Below are 17,071 nucleotides of genomic sequence, written 5' to 3' on the forward strand. Positions count from 1 at the left end.
TCCGTCCGTTTTTCACAAGTTTTATAATTCGAGAAAGTTCCTCTTCTGCCTGCAGCTATGGGGCTAATACTACAGGTTCTCGATTTCTGCTGATTCGCGGTTATCCTCTCAGATTGTATGAATCATGGGGATAGTGTCGACAATCCCATCGCTGCCACCAAAATGTAGCCTGGATTGAGTTACAAAATTGTATTTAGGGAAAGTCGGGTTCGCCGAGCCTTAAGAGTTAGAACTCCGAGCAGGATCGTAAATGAAAGGTTCTTCTGGCGAAATTATTACTCACTTTTGTTAAGTAGCTGATTTATTGGTATGACTTCTTGACAATGTTTCGTGTGAATCTCGCTATTACTGATAACGACTGGCCGTGACGAAGTATAACTGCCCTGTTACGTATTGTGACTGCTCGCTCTCGATGATTTAACGACCGCTTTATTTTTATAGTATTCTAGTGTCGCGTTTCGTCACGTTATAATTCTAAATCGGATATGATCAAAACAGCGCGCTCTCGCAAATTCCTCGTTCACGCTCTGCTTTAGAATTTGTAGACTTGCTTTTGCATGCTTGCATTTTCGGTCGGCGTTTCCAAAATTCTCTTAAAAAGTCAAAATAAATTAAAAGTTTACTATGTTTACTATGTTAATAAATTATAATGTTATACTCACAATGAAAATATTATAAAAATATGGATTTTTTATAGATTTTTTTATCTAAATCATATTTAAAAAGGGCATAATGGAATAAGCATGTCCTTTTTAAATGCAATTTAGATAAAGTCTACTCCCGCACCAATCAAGCTCAAATTGATGTCTTTAGTAGGCATTTAAAATGTAAATCTTCCCCAAAAATTAGCCTTCAAATTACATTTTTGGGGAGTTGTAGAAAGGGAAAGCGAAATTAAAAAAGTGGTTTTTCTCAATAACGGTTGGACCGATTTTAATAAAAAAATATATGTTGTAAACATCGTTTAGGTAAGTTTAAAAAAATTTTTTGGAACTTTTATGATAAAAAAAACCAACAAAAAATGTATATATTGTGACGTGGCGTCGTGGAATCATCCATCACAAAGAGCGTTTGCTTCGATTCCGAGGACGATGGATCCTGTTGACCATCCGTTTGAGAAAAGAGAGCGCAAAATGGCACAAGTCACTTATATTTTTGCATAGATTTCTTTGTTTTGTTTCCGCTTTATTTATTATTTTTGACGATATTGACGACTGCCGAAATGACAATGTGAGATAGGATGCCTCCCGACGACCAGCTTCAACTAGATCGGAAGAGGATGTCGCTACCGAACGCAGGAAAAAAGCAAGTTGTACTATTCTCCCCCTCGTAGTGTGTCACCTTGTCGTGGTGAGACGGTTCCTTATTCTTATGATTACCTGCTAGCAGTACCAAGCGTTACCCCCGGGAAAGTCTGGATATGAGAAGTCAGAGTCCAAGTGTACACCGTACGGACCCTTCCTACACGTTGGAGAGGTACAGTAGGTCCCCAGTAAGGTCGAGTCTCTTCGAAAGCCCGTACCCAATGGACCAGTAGGGCAGTATTCCATCCGGAGAGGATTTTTGATTGGCCGCGGGTCCACTCGGACGTATTCCGAGGCGGTGTCCGGTGGCAGATACTTGGGTTCCCGCATGGAGAACTAGGATTGGAGATTCTGCCTCCTTCGGGGAGATATGAGGAATGATCTGATTCATAGCTCTATGCAGAGTTGGCACTCGTGGAAGGCATCACGCTCACCTAGGACATCGTGACACGGGGATGATGCCATAATGTGAACCAGCGCTACAGATGTTCTATTCCTGCTCCGCCGGATAATCCACGTGACAAATCCGAGCAGTCACATGATGAAGACCCACCCCCGGAGTGGCGGATCCACTTTCGGAGAGGGGTCACGGTGTACATGCAACAATTCATCGTCATGGACTTTTTTTATTAAAAACACCTCACAGGACTGCCGCGCCTTTAAGACGGCATTGATTAGGGAAGGTCAACATGACTTCCGAAGAGAAAGCCATCTTGGCTTCGGAGACGGAGACGCTCCGTCTGAGAAAGGGAGGAGATGATCCTCCTGCGGTCCCACAAACAACGCGGGATATGGAAAAGCCGTCTTCCTCGCGAATACCGGGCTTGTCCACAATCTTCTCGAAGCCTGATCCGAGATTCTCTAAGATAAAAGGGGAAGGAGAACGAGTTACTGGCATACTAACGCCAACACGTTTCTCGGAATCCTTGGCAGAATCCGTCTGTTCACTAGAAGGAGAAAAGAGAGCGGCCACCAAACCGATCGCGCTGCACGACAAGGACGGAGTCTCTCTTTTACAGATGCGGAGGATTCCACACCGCATCTTTCTAAAAAGAGGAGAGAGCGGAGAAGACTGAACTCCTCTTATAAGGGCCAATTTATGGCTCAAAAGAGGCTTGAGGACAAGGCCAGGAGGAAGCAGGAGGAAGAGGAGAAAGCGGCGACGTTTCCGAGGAATCCCCAGCAACACCCGAAGCCCAACAAAATGCTTCGCTCAAGCAATGCAGAAGGAGAAAGAGCTGGCGGAACAGTATCTCCACCAATTGGCAGCTGCAATTAAAGGCGAGTCCCGGGAGGCTCTTGCGACAATTCAAAAGATCTAAAAGTCCTAGAATCTCTAGGGAGGAGTCGTCAAGACTTTGGAAGGCGAGCGATATTCTTTATAAAAGAGTACAGTGCGACAACTCCAATAATGACAAGAAGAGAAGACCTTCGTTGAGGAGATCTGCCAGTTCCGGCGGACAACAAAAGCCTCAAGATCGACCTTGAAGCTCTTAGAAGACGGAACTGCCGGTGACGAAGTTCCGCAGACATAATTCCCCTGATCTTGTAACCGATCCGTCGGCCCTCGAGGGGGAGATGAAGGAGGCAGAGAGGACATGAGCATGGAGGTGGACGAGTTTCCCTTCTAGTCGCTTCTAAGAGCCTGAAAAGGGTGGAGAAGGAAACTTTAGCGTGGAGACCTTCCCTCTTTGTCTCCCGGTTCTGAGATTCAAGTTAAAGAGAGCCCCGACTGCGTTTATTGCGGAACCGCTCGAGACGGGATCGGAGGACACCCGGGGGAAAGTCAGAAATCTCTCACTATGGGGGATCTGGAAAAGGTATTGGGGAGAATACTCTCCAACACCATTAAAAGCTTGGGACTCGGAACGCTTGCCCCGTCTCCCCCGAGGAGACTGCCCTTTATTATATTGAAGTGACGAAGGAAAGAGGGCAGTGGAGCGCGACAAGCGATAGGAAAAAGGAGGATGTACACCCTGAGAAGCCACCCATGGATGGGAAAAGGAAGAAAGAGAAAACGGATGAAGCAGCCGGTGAGACCTCTCTCCGTCTACATCAATGGAGAAATCCCCGATGACAATCGACTCCTCCGGCTGATAGACCCACCGTCGTCCAAAAGCCTGGGCGACGGTATCAGACAGGGGCAAGAGAAGAAGGGGAACATTGTAACAAGCGACTGACCACCCAATCCCTCTCCTCCTATCCACCAAGGGGAAGAGGAGGCCATACAGCAATAGAGGAAGGATACCCCTGCCTCGGAACAATCTTCCAAAAGGAAGAAAATTTCAAGAAAAACGGCCGCGGGCAGCAATTACCCTATCCGGGCGGATATGAGACGGGTCTGCCAATCGATCGCCAACCTGGAAGACCTCGGAATCTCTGGCGTCCGCTCGAGGCGTGCCGTGACTGGGGGGGAGGCCTCGTATTGGAGATTCCCGGCTAGGGAGGAAGGGCCAATGCCGACGCCTTGGCCGGGAAGATGCGAGAGGTTTTCTTAGGCCGGGACGACATCAGGATCTAAAGGCCCGAGAAGACCGCGGAGGTCTGGATCAAGGGGCTAGGTGATTTCATGACCCTCGCAGATATCATGGCGATCCGATGTTGATGGATCTCTTATCCAGACTGGAGAGGTCTAGCACGCATTCAACGGGTTGGGCACCTGTGCGTTGCCCACTGCAATCAATAGGCGTGCTGACCCCGAAGGGTAAAATTACGCTGTGGGCTGAACGGTGGTCCACGAGCGGCTGGTGGCGCGCCCTGCAGTGTTATAAGTGCATAGGGATGGAACATGTCCAGACCTGCACGAGCGAGGTAGATCACAGCGGAACTTGCCATCGCTGCGGTCAAGTGGGCCGCATGGGGTGCCCTATGCGTATGGAAAGAAAGGTCGACCACCGGATGGGGAGTAAGGATGTCTTACAAATCAAAGGAAGAAGGGGAAAAATACCTCTTCCCTGCGAGGTTATCAGCGACGAGAAGGACACTTTGGAGGGGAACAATTGCCTCCCCAGACAACGTCAGGGTCTAACAGAAGAGCCTATGGAAATGGGCCTGAAGGAAACAAAATTATATTAGATTATATAGAATTTATTGTTCCCTTTAGAGTTACAAAGGAAAAACGTATACAAAAATACTTGTCAGATATCTTACGACTAACTTAATATAACTTACGTTTAACTTAAAACTAACGCCGCTACGTACAAACACAAACACACACGCCCGCGTGAGACCTCCGCTTCCGTTGTAAGCTTCTATTCTGCATCAAATATTATGACCGCGACTGATTAATTGACTAACTAATTGACTGGTTGTTTGCTTAGCTGGCTTTCTCTTTCTCTCCTCCCCCCCCTCTCTCTCTCTCTCGTTTTCTCTATCTTCCTCTTCTTTTTTTCTCGTCTTCCATACTTCTGAACTCTTTCAATTTTTTCAACTAAAGCTCTCCCTCCCCTCCTTCCCCCAAACTATTTCCATCATTTCCTGCCACTTCCTTTCCCCCCACCTTCCACATTCCTCCCACACATGCTTCTAAGTCTCTTTTTCCCCTCCACATATTCTACAAAATCTGTCCTCCTCCCTTCCCTTCCATATATTCCCTCCCTCACGCCATCTTCGAACCTAAACTTTACTACGCTCATCCACCTGCTTTCCCCCCATCTCTTTTTCACATAACCCGGAATATCGCCTCTCTTCACCCTCCCGTATCACTTATTGAATTTTGATTTTCTGATTCTTCGCCATCTTTCATTCCTCTGCAAACTCCGATCTCTCTTCTGCAATGAGCCAAAATCTATGGATTCCTTCTTTCTTTTTTCCTCCATCCTTTTCATTTCTATCCCCTTTTTCTTAAAAAGTTCTCTCTCTTTTCCAATCTGAAAGTTTCCTCCTTACTTTTATTCTTCCTCTCATTTCCTCCCTACCAGTATTTCCTTGCCACCTCACTTCCCTTATCACCCACTAGTCTCTCCTCAAAGCACTACGTCTCCTTCCCGCCGTAACCCTTAATTTATCCCTCTGTAATTCCTCTCTCAACATATAATACGAAGATTTTTATCCCATCCCAACCACCTCAAATATCTTTTCTGTAGTCTTTCGATCCCTTCCTTCTCTCTCCAATCCCAGACTTCCACCCCATATGAAATCACTGCCCACATCAACGTATCAAACAACCACATCCTTTTCCCCCAGTCTCACCCGAACCTCCTCTTTCCAATCCCCCACATCTACCCTAACATTGCTGCCCCTCTCTTTACTCTATCCCTTATCTGCGCCGCCTGTCCTCCATTTCTTTGGAACACATATCTCAGGTATTTAAAAGTTTTTACTTCTTCCATCACTTTTCCCTTTCAATATCATCTTCTTTTCCTTCTTCTTCCCCTCCTTTCCCAAACCTTAAGATTTTTGATTTTCTCTTCGTTTACTGTCAAATCCTTCTCCCTCATATAACCCTCCAGTCTCGCCATCATTGACCTCATCCCATCCTCCTCCAGCAACACCAGATCATCCGCATACGCTAAGGTGTAAACCTTTTCATCAATTTCACCTTTCTCCAGCTTCCCTTTTTCATGTACTCCTTGTCTGCTATCAGGTTGAACAGCCCCGGGCTCAGTGGACAGTCCTGCTTTATTCCCCTGCCTGTCCAAAACGCTTTATTTATCTCCACTCTATCCTCATCCTATTCCTAGTTTCTCTAATAATATTCTCGCATCTTCTCACCAATCCCTCTCTTTCTCATTTCCTTTTCATTTCCCTTTCCAGGCTTTTCTCTTCTATCTCCCTCTCTCCTAAAATCGACATGTAAATCTTATATAACGCTGGGATCACAATCACTCCCTTATAATACTCTACCTCTTTCTCCTCCTCTTTTTTTCTTATTGACACTATTATTCCCTCATTTTATCCTCTATCCAATCAATCCCTTTTCTCACCTTATTGCATAACTTCCAAACCCAACTCACCAACCTCTCCCCTTCAAACTTCCATACTTCCTCCGGGATCCAATCTCCTTCTACGGTCTTGTCCTTCTTCAGCTTCCCCATCGTCTTCATTACCTCTTTCCTTGATATTTCCAGTTTATTATCCCCCTTTCCCTTATCTCTTCTCATTTCTCTTACCATTCTGCTCTCCATCCCTCCCAACAGACCTTTAAAGTACTCCATCTATTTCTCCAACTCAATCCCCTTATATATATCCCTCTTTTTCTTCCATTTCCTGTTCATTATTTCCCTAACCTGTCCTTCGCTTAGCTATCTCCAGCCATTTCTCGCTCTCTTTTTTCTTCTTTCTTTCACATAACTTGTTATATTCTCTTCTGTTTTCTTTATATCTTTCGCTTCCTCTTTTCTCTTTCTTTCATCTTCTAAGCTCCCCTCTGACCTTTTTTTATACTCTCTACATTCCTCATTCCACTATCTCTTTTTCCTCTCTCTTCCTTATCCTTTCTTTGCCCTTCCTTTAACACTTTTTGTATCCCCTCTTTTAATACCTTCAAAAACTCAACTCCCTTTCCTTTCCATTCTTCATTCATTTTATCTCTGAAAAACCTCTTATATTCTTTTGTTTATTTTCATCTTGTTCTTTCGCCGCCTTTCCTTTTTCTCCTCTCTCTCTCTCTCTCTCTCTCTCTCTCTCTCTCTCTCTCTCTCTCTCTTTTCCCTTTTAATTCAGACGCAACCAGGAAGTGATCTCTATCCTCTTTTCTACTCTTAGCCTCTCTATCTTATCCCACACCTCCCCCCCTATCATAATCTAAGAGTACCATCTATTATCTTCCTCCTTACCTTCCCCTCTCATCCTTTTCCACCATTCTTCCATCATCCCTGTTCTCACATTAAAATCATCCCCTATTGTCCTTATTCCTTTATTGCTCTCCTTCGTCCATACTCTTAATTTCTTCTATTTCTCCTTTAAATCCTCGTTCACATATACCCTTACAATTCTCCACTCCTCTCCCCAACTATCACGTTCGACATCAGATCCTCCATGTCCACCTTCTCCTCCTTCACGATCTCAATCCCCCTCCTTATTTCCATCACTATCACCCCTATCGCCCTGTCTTTTCTATTCTTTCTTTTTGCCAATTGTACCTCCCAAATATATTCTTTCGGCCTCCTTTTTATTTTCTCCCATTTCCTCTCCATCCAGGTCTGCGACAGAATGATCCCAATCCTCTAATCCAAAACTCCCCATCCTTATTAGCAATTCCCACCACATTCCAAAATGCAATCTTGTAATAACTTCTGTTCCCGTTCCTCTCTCTTACCTTCCACACCTCTTCTCTCCTCCTACTACTCTTCTCCACTCTCCTCCCTAGCTCCTCCTCCATCCATATGGTCCCACCCAGGAAAGGAAGAGAAAAAGAAAGGGAAAAAGGATGAGAGAGAAAGAGAAGAGAAGGGAGAGAATGAATAGTTTAGCTTCTTCCTTTCCAGATCACTCCCTAGCTACCCAGCCCTCCGCTCAATTAAGCCCCTTTTCCTTCTTCTCTTGATCCCCTTCTCTTTTTGTCATCTCTTTTTCTTCCTGCCCAGTCCTTCAATACCTTCTCTCTCTCGTCCCAGAACCACTATTCCCCTTCTATCACTCTATTGTTTCCTATCCATATCTTCACACCTCTTCTCTCTTCCGCCATTGTCGCTTCTTTAAACTTCCGTTTCGACCTTCTTTCTAGGTTAAATCCTAGATTAAATCCTGCTCGATCCAAACTCTTCCCCCTTTAAATCTTTTCTTTTTCCCTATTACCTCCCTTTTATCTCCCTTTCAATTTTGCCACAGTCATCTCTCCTTTCCCCTTTCTCAGTCTTCATGACTTTTATTTCCTTCACCTTCACATTCACCTTTATCTTAAATATCTCCTCCTCCCTTTCTTTGCATCCTTTTCTTCCTCCTTAAAATTTTTTATTATTATTCCTTCTCTCATATTTTTCTCTTCTTTCCCTCTCCTTCTCCAAACTTCTCACTATCTCCTCCATCACCTCCCTTGCCACCATTAACCCTTCTATTCCCCTTTTGCAGTAATGTTATCCTATTTTCCAGCTCCCCCATTTGTCTCTCCATCTCCCACTTTTAAATCCTTTTCGACTCCAATTCTCTCATTCTCTTTTCCAGCCTTTCCATTCATCCTCCCTTTTTCTCATTTCTCCTAGCTCTCTTCTAATGCACCAGGCTGTCATCCATTCTTTTTCACTTCCCCTTAAACTCCTCCATCCAACCCTCCAATGCCCTCACAATAATACTTTCCTCTCCTTCCTCCTGAGCTCTAACCGGCGATCTCGGAGTTATTTTACTCCTCTGGAAGCATTTCTCCTTTCCTATCGTTTTCCCTTTTGCTGATCCTCCTATTACCTTTTCTTCCAGTTCCCTTTTCCTTTTCAGCATTTCTATAACTATTCATTCTTTCCCTTCTCTTCTCTTTCTCTCTCATCTTTTTTCCCTTTCTTTTTCTCTTCCTCGTTACCTTATCCCTTATTTCCTTAAATTCTCTTTCCTCTCTAAGACTGTCCTTCTTCTCTTGCTCCGATCCTTTGCTTCCTTCTTTCCTCAGGTTTTTTCTACACTATGTTAATGGAACTCGCCCCTAAGCATCAGGATGATGGTGAGGTGGACCTAGCAAATCTATGTGGAAACGCATCTTTTTCTTGATAGCTCACAAAATTGTTGGCTATCAGAATGTGCACTATCGGTAAGAAATGCGTTTTTTTTTTCGATAGCACACATTACCTGATAAATATGCTATCGGGGAGTAACGCGATCTTTTCTCGATAACACATTTATAAGATTCGACAGAGTTAGGAAAAAACGAATATCCCGTGTATTAGAGTAGACTGCACATATTACTTCATACAAAATAAAAAATATTGTCGCGTTCGCGGCTTCTCGCGATCGCGATACTCGGTGGAGCGCTTCCGGAAAGGAGAACATTGTTTTAAGAAAAACATCTCTTTATTAAGCCAACGATACACCGGCACAGAAACGCGTTCGACCGCCGCGGAATCTGGCCGTGAAAATCTCTAAAACAACTGCAGAACGACGCGTTGCCAAGGGCCGATCCTCACACAAAACTCTCATTGATTAATATTGATTGATTCCTCGAGAGCAGCGCCAAGCGGACACCGCACGGCCGCAACACTACCCCCCTCCTCATAAAATTGTCGTCTCGACAATTCTTCTTCGTTCAAGAACTTCTTCTTGGAGAAAACTTCTGGGCACCTGGCGATTCCACTTCCTATCTTATCCTGGACTGCTGCCTCAGGTTACCAGGCGCCGCTACTTTTAGTCCCAGTCTTTTCTACTCTTATCTAAGAAGAATCTCGTTCTTGAAATTTTGCGCGCTTCTCTCTTAACTTTTCATCTTGAGTTTTGCGCTTCTCTCTTTTATTCTTCGGGCAAAGTGGGAGTATTTGTCATGGACCCTTTGTCTTTAAGAAAGACTCACTGAGCCCCTGCCTCGACATTTGCCCTACGTCCCCCGGAAAAAACTATGACTCGGAAAATCGGGGACGATGCAGACTTCCTTTTTTTTAAAAAAAAACTTCTTCGGCTCGATGTTCGGCTCGAAGTTCCTGCCTGTTGTACGGGCTCGAGGATCTTCCTTCAACGTCTCTCCAAAAATTGAAAACTTGAAGAAAAAGAAAAGAAAACAGAAAACAGTAAAACTTCTTAAAAAGATACAACTAATATTTTTAATTCCCCTTTATTCCGTAAGAACCGGACTTTAATCGCTACTAGGAAGAAACGGGACTGAACAATCAAAAATCGACAAAAGAAACTAGATTAGGGATTCGAAAATCGGGCTTCGAAAACTTTTCTGAAATTCTTCCCTTTCCTAAAAAGAAGCTAACCTATCGGCATGCACAATCTTGCTTGCTCAACCTCCTAAACGGGAAATACAGAAAACTACGTCACTCAACTTTTTGATAACTTCATAGGGTCCCTTCCCAATCGCACTGCAACTTGGGAGACATACCCTTCTTATGGTGAGGATTAAATAACCAAACCTTTTGTCTCTCCTCAAAAACAGGATGCCTAGTCTTACGATCATAGCGGCATTTGATCTTCAAAGACCTTGATTCCAATCTCTCTCTTACTCCCTGATGAATTTCATCCAGTTTCTGCCGCAAATCCCGAATGTACTCCTCCGCTGACTCGGAAAAACCATAACTCGGAGGAGCACCTCTTAGCAAATCCATCGACAAGATAAGAGCTCTTCCGCAAAACAATTCCGAAAGAGTTCCGAAAGAGCATGAGAACGTCTCATGTTTAGAGGTCCTATAGGCAAGAAGAAACATGGGAATCCAACGATCCCAATCCTTTTGATTCTTTTCAATAAGCTTCGAAATACTGTAAAATTGTCTGATGTTGCCTTTCAACTTGACCATCAGACTGAGGATGAAGAGCACTCGTCCTCGTTTTCCTAATTTCCAAAATTCTCATTAATTCTTGAAAAAGTTGCAATTCAAAATTTCTCCCCTGATCGGTATGAAGTTCCAACGAAACTCCATATCTAGAAACAACCTGATTAACAAAAATTTCTGCTACCGTAATAGCTCTCATATTCTTTAGAGGAAAAGCCTCTACCCATTTAGTAAAACAATCCACAACTAGGAGATACTTATTGCCTGAAGAAGAAACGGGTAACGGGCCTAAAATGTCCATTTGAATCCTCTCAAAAGGAGCTCCCGAATTAAAGATCTGTAAAGGATTTCCCTTTATCCATAGCACCCCTTTTCGCAACACAAATCCTACAGATTCTGCATCATTCTTCAATATCCTTCTTACAGGTTGCCCAATAAAAACGCTTCCGGATCTTTTCCAGCGTTTTATTAATCCCGAAATGCTCTCCAGAAGGAGTATCATGTGCTTCTTCTAAAATCTGCTTCACTTTGCCTCGCGGGATCACCAACTGAAGAAAATTGTTTTTCAAATTAGAAGCCTCTCATCTCTTATGCAAAATCCCATTCTGAACTTCCAATCCACAGAAAAATCAGTCTTTTCCCTATCTTGGGGACGAATTTTCAACTGCCAATAACCACTCTTCAAATCCAGAATGGAAAACCAGGCATTTCCCGATAACTGATCAAGAAGATCATCAACTCTTGGTAGCGGATAAGAATCTTTTTTCGTAGCCGTATTCAATTTCCGATAATCAATGCAAAATCTAAGAGAATCTTCTTTCTTCTTTACCAAAACTGCTGGAAAAACCCAACGGCTTGAAGATTTTTCAATTACCCTTTGTTCTTTCATGTCCTCCATAATTCTTTCTACTTCTGAACGCAAATGTATTGGAATTCTCTTAGGAACCTGTTTAATAGGATGAGAATCCAACAATTCCATTTTATGTTGAAGAATTTCACACTTTCCCGCAACGGCTTGCTCAGAAAATACATCGTGAAATTCCTGCAAAAGTTTAGCAAAAATCACTTTCTGATTCTCTTCTAATTCATGAGAATTATTATTGAAGAATTCCTTCAATCCCATAGGAATACTCTCCTCCATACTTATTATTCGCTGATAGAAACTAACTTCTAATCCTTCTTAAAGAAAAGCTTCCATAGCCGATTGCATTCCTACGCGCGAAAAGAAATCCGCTCCCAGAATACAATCCTCAGCCATTTCAAACGCAAAAATTTCCAAAGTAAACCTGCCTATCTCAATCTTAATTAAAACTTTAAATTTTACCGGAACTTTTTCCCCTGTAGGATATCTCAAGTTACTTTCTCCTATAAAAAATCGCTTCCCTTTAATACCTGCAAAATCACTATTTACGAGTGTAACATCGGAGCCCGTATCTAACTTAAATAAACAATCTTTCTCATTTAGCAAACCGTGCAAAACAAAACTTTTATTCTTTTCACAATTTCTTCTAAAACGCCTAATGCTACTTGGGGCATTACCCTTCTTTGTTGAATTCGCCCCTGTAAGCTCAACGAAATCTAATTTCTCTTTTGCGATTCCAAAAGGGTTGGACACTCCAACGAAAGTGTCCCTATTTACCACATTGCCAGCACTCTTTTTCTTTGCGAGGAAATTTATTCCTCTCCTCATAACTTTTTGATCCCTTATAATTCGCTTCCCGCTTATTTCGTTTTTCGAAAACTTTATTTCTTTCCTCACTAAAGTTCCTCCCGTTAGAAAAAGAAAAATTCTTTACTCCCGCTTGTTCACTATAGACCTTTCTTCCAAAACTATTTTCCCTTATAATTTTATTTAATTGCCATTGCTCTTTCAACGGCAAGCCTCAAGGACATGAGCCCCTCCAATTGAAGAATTTGTTTAATGGATTCCCATCCGATAAAGCCACAATAAATTGGGAACAGGCAATTTTGTCTCGCATACCGGGAGAACATTCCGGATAAGGCAGACGAGAAAGTCGCTCTAATTCTAAGCCTAACGCGGTTATTTTCTCTCCTAGTTTCTGTTTTCGATTTGTAAATTGAAGGTAATAATTTTGAATAGAAAAATAGAAAAATTCTCCCCGAAACGCAATTCTAATCACGCAATCAAACTATCGAGTTGAGAATTTTCCAGCTCCGTTCCTCCCTCCAAAATTGAACGCGCCTTTCCCCTGAGGCAGGATGCCAACACAACGGCCTTCTCAGAATTACTCCAACCATTAGCCCGCGCAATCAAATCAAATTGTGTAAGAAATTCACGCAACGGAACATTCATACGTATTCGGACTTTAATTTTATTCCGCAACTGAAATTAAAATTTGAAAACGACTGGCCTTATATCGGACGTTGTGGAATCTCTTCTTGCGGACCGGACATCGAAGATGTTTTCGTCTCCCATCGAGCGCGCTCCTCCTTCAGAGAGGGAAGCTCCTCCAGCGTCAAGCGAAGAATCTCCTCCAAGTTCGCCTTCGGCCCTTCCGCTCGAGTACAGGCTCTCTTTTTAGCAGAAACCACTCTCCGTCTTGTCGCTTCTTCTTGTCCGGTCCCCGTCTCTTCTGTCTGATGCTCCGTCATTATCACACACACGGATCGAAAAAAAAAATTCGATCCCGGACGAGCCCCTAAAATTATCGCATTCGCGGCGTTACTTCTCGTGATCGCGGTATTCGGTGGAGCGCTTCCGGAAAGGAGAACACTGTTTTAAGAAAAATACATTCTTTATTAAGCCAACGATACACCGGCACAGAAACGCATCCGACCGCCGCGGAATTTGACCGTGAAAATCACTAAAACAACCGCAGAACGACGCGTTGCCAAAGGTCGATCCTCACTTAAAACTCTCATTGATTAATCTTGATTGATTCCTCGGGGGCAGCGGAACACCGCATGGTCGCAACAATATTATTAATCGCAGTGATAACAACAGTACATTGAATATAATCAATTTCAAAATAGCCAATCTGGACGGTGGTCAAATGAGATTGTGGCCAAACTGGACTGTGGTCAATCGGGACGGTGGTCATTTAGGGCGACAGTCAAACGGGATAGTGGCTAAACGGGACTGTGATCAAACGAGACAGTGATCAATTGGGACTGTGGTCAATATTAACATGGTAAAACGGGATGATCCCTGTGGTTTCTCACGTTTTGATTGTTGTAATTTGCTGGGAATCGATATTTTTTCTGGTAAAATCAGAAAGAATTTAAAGAAATTTTAACCTACCTATAGGATGGTGTCGCACGCGGTGGCCACTATCCTTGTCGGGACACGCTCCATTGACTTTCTGGCTTGGAGACATGCCGAGGTTTATCGGAATGTCCGCCGATTGAAGGACCAAGGAGTAATCCCCACGGCTGGGACCGTGGAGCCTATAAGGCAGAAGATGCAGCGGTGGATCATTACTCGCTGGATAATCCAGCTTTACAATTTCGGCATTGCAGGCGCCCGGACGGTAAAGGACATCTGGCCCTACTTGGAAGACTGGCTAGGCTCATGGGGGACTCTCCATCCGGTTAGTACAGGTGCTAACTAGCTATGGATGTTTCGATCGGTATCTGCACCAAATCAGAAAGGAGCACACGACAGTGCCAACACTGTGCGGCGAGCGAGGATACCGCGCAGGACACGCTCGAAGCGTATACGTCGTGGGAGAGCTGTGTCCTCGCTCCAGTGTTGGACGAGGACTTTTCGCTGTCATAAGGAGGTCGACATCGAGGGAGTCTGGAAAGAGATCTCCTCATTCTACGAAAAAGTAATTGCGCAGGAGAAGGAAAAAAGATCCTCCTTCTGATAACCGCCAAGAACGGGGGGAAGAGGGACTGCCCGATATTCCCGCTAATGGACAGCTGATCTCTGCCCGGGGGCGGAAGGGTAGCGTAATCTCCTTCTTCCCAAACTTCCGGGCCAGGCCGGACTCGACACAGAAGCCAGGCCCGGAGATGGCTCCCATAGCTGGGAGGCGTGTCGGCTCCATTGCACCCCCCAACTGGGAGCACGTCATGGCCACCTTGACGCTCGTGTGTTGTGATGGGAGGGCTGGGTACCATCCATCCCTCCCTCCACTTCAGGAGGGAGAGAAGTCCACCTCCCTTTGGTGCGGTGGGGGAGAAAGCAATACTTCCCCATCAGAAGGGACACGCTTGGCGCGCGGGCGCAGGATGATCGTCAAGTGTATACCACTACACTATATACCGCTAGTGTTCCCTGGTCACCCCAACAATGTGCCTAGGACGGCCGTGAGGTTTTAGTGGGTAGGAGAGGTTATATCTTTTAGGGCTCGAGTCTCACACTCCCCTGGGTGAGCCCAAACGCCCCGGGGACTAGTGCATAACAGCATTTCCTCGCATAAAAAAGAAAAGATTGTACTCTACTAAACACTACTACACACTACTACTAAACACTACTACACTCTACTAAAATTGTCGATGTTCACATCATCAAAAATTAGTTTATTGATATTATTGATATATTTGCGTTTAATGATATATTTGCAGAAACTATAAGGTGGTCCACCGCTAATCGGGGATGGAAAAGAGCAACTAAAGGGGAGCGCTATTCCATACTAAGTTCATGCTTTTCCATGCTTTTCATGCGTGCTAACATTGTTATAAGTTTATGATAAATATGGACCATATAATATATAATATATAATATGAGCTATATAATATGCTGTACATGCGTGCGTGTGTGCGTGCGTGCGGTGTGGCGTTTCCCAACTGCTCCTTTAAAATGTGCAATTTAGATTAATTATTTGTTCATTAATTATTTGTTAATTTTAAGAATATTTGATAATTACAATTTAATAATTTTATAAGTTTTTAAATTATTTTTTGTAATACATGTATTAAGTTTTTGCTAAACCTTATTCTATCTGTCTTTATTTAAGTTTTTCTTTAAGACTGTGTTTTTATTATTTAAATGAGACTTTTATTACTATTTTTAATTTTTAGTATTTAACTCTTATTTTTTAAATTAACACGCGTTAATATGATCTGGAAAAGTACACTATCGACTATGATCTCCGGATGAGAAGAATTTATCAGCTTTGACTTGTAGATACGGATTTGTTGCCGAAGAGGCAACAAATACGTTCATGAGCAAGGAGATTAGAGTTTGATCATTGCAGACCAATCTTGCTTTTTGAATTCTACAAGTACTGAACCAGTTATGACCACATGGATCACATCTCCACTAGTTGGTTGTTCGTGGAGTAATTCCACTATTACTGCAGAGTATTCAGGATTTACTATGCTGTGGAAATCTCCTCTCTCTAGGCATACCGACACTTACACTTGTTTGATTAGCTCCAATTATTTTTGATCGAACTGAGATGTTGTTGTTATCATCATATATTCCTATTTGGGTTGTAGCTACAGCGCCAGATGTACAGGCGGCTTTCATATTGAATCTACGCATTCTCAATAGCCTCGTTTTATCTATGGCAAGCTGCTCATAGGTGAATTTCACTTGAGAGGCTATAGCATTGTCAGTATAGTTTATTATAGTTGAGAATGTGTAGACTAATGTAGCACTCGAGGACCTAGGTGTTCTGGTCTTTTTCTTTCCCATTTATTTAGAAATGATTTTATTAAATATCTTAGCAATAGTGGAACTTATTGGTTTAAAGCCGATGAACCGCGTCAAGACACGTTAACGTGCGTTAACACTTCAAATTTCTATTTTTTTCATTATTTGTGATTTTTTAAGCTTTATAAACTTTATTATTTTAAATTTTTTAAACTTCTTTTTTTTTATTTTACTGTTTTTGCCATTTAATTTTTAGTTTTAATTCTTATTTTATTATATCCTTGTTATTATTATCCTTGCTTTTATTTTTTTTAAGTCTCTAATTTTTTAATTTTTAGTTTTTTTATTATATGTGATTTTTGCTTTTTTAATTTTTATTTTTCAAGTTTTTATTCAAACTTTATTTACTTTTAATATTTCAAATTTTTATTTTACATTCTTTAAACATCATACCCACTATATTGTTACAACTGCAACGTTGACGCTCTCACTTAACGCGTTCCGCTAGGAAGCCGCGCAGCGACTGCAATAAACAACACCATTTAATGAAACACGTAGGCTTTATTCAAACCAAACTACAATAACAATTTGGCGGACATACATCCGCACGCCACGAGTCACCGCACCGTGCTTCTGTAAACAACATCACCGTTGCCTCGGAGTGCGCTTTGCTTCTATTCCGACTTCTAAACAGCAGCTTGACTTCACTCGGCCGCAGAAAACTCGCGCGGGCATAACAATATTTAATTTTATTATTTATAAAAAAATATTTTATAGCTATGTTATACAATTTGCATTAGATCTAACTTACTTACCAGACTAGACAATAATCGGGAGTAAGTTTTTTTTAA

At 42.7% G+C, this 17,071-nt stretch overlaps 2 protein-coding genes and 1 pseudogene across 2 annotated transcripts in view; 1 reads left to right on the top strand and 2 right to left on the bottom strand.

Annotated features, from left to right (window-relative positions):
* The window catches only part of MFS9 (major facilitator superfamily transporter 9), a 514,330-nt gene that overhangs the window by 436,663 nt on the left and 60,596 nt on the right, over nucleotides 1–17,071 (top strand). The gene's annotated exons all lie outside the window — the stretch shown is intronic.
* LOC105433326 (uncharacterized) overlaps nucleotides 1–17,071 on the bottom strand; it is a 297,296-nt gene that overhangs the window by 65,976 nt on the left and 214,249 nt on the right. The window lies entirely within an intron of this gene.
* Nucleotides 628–5,868, bottom strand: LOC148934632 (uncharacterized; annotated as a pseudogene).

Source organism: Pogonomyrmex barbatus, unplaced genomic scaffold (assembly GCF_055798465.1).
Source record: "Pogonomyrmex barbatus isolate J1 unplaced genomic scaffold, ASM5579846v1 scaffold9, whole genome shotgun sequence".
Taxonomy (NCBI): domain Eukaryota; kingdom Metazoa; phylum Arthropoda; class Insecta; order Hymenoptera; family Formicidae; genus Pogonomyrmex; species Pogonomyrmex barbatus.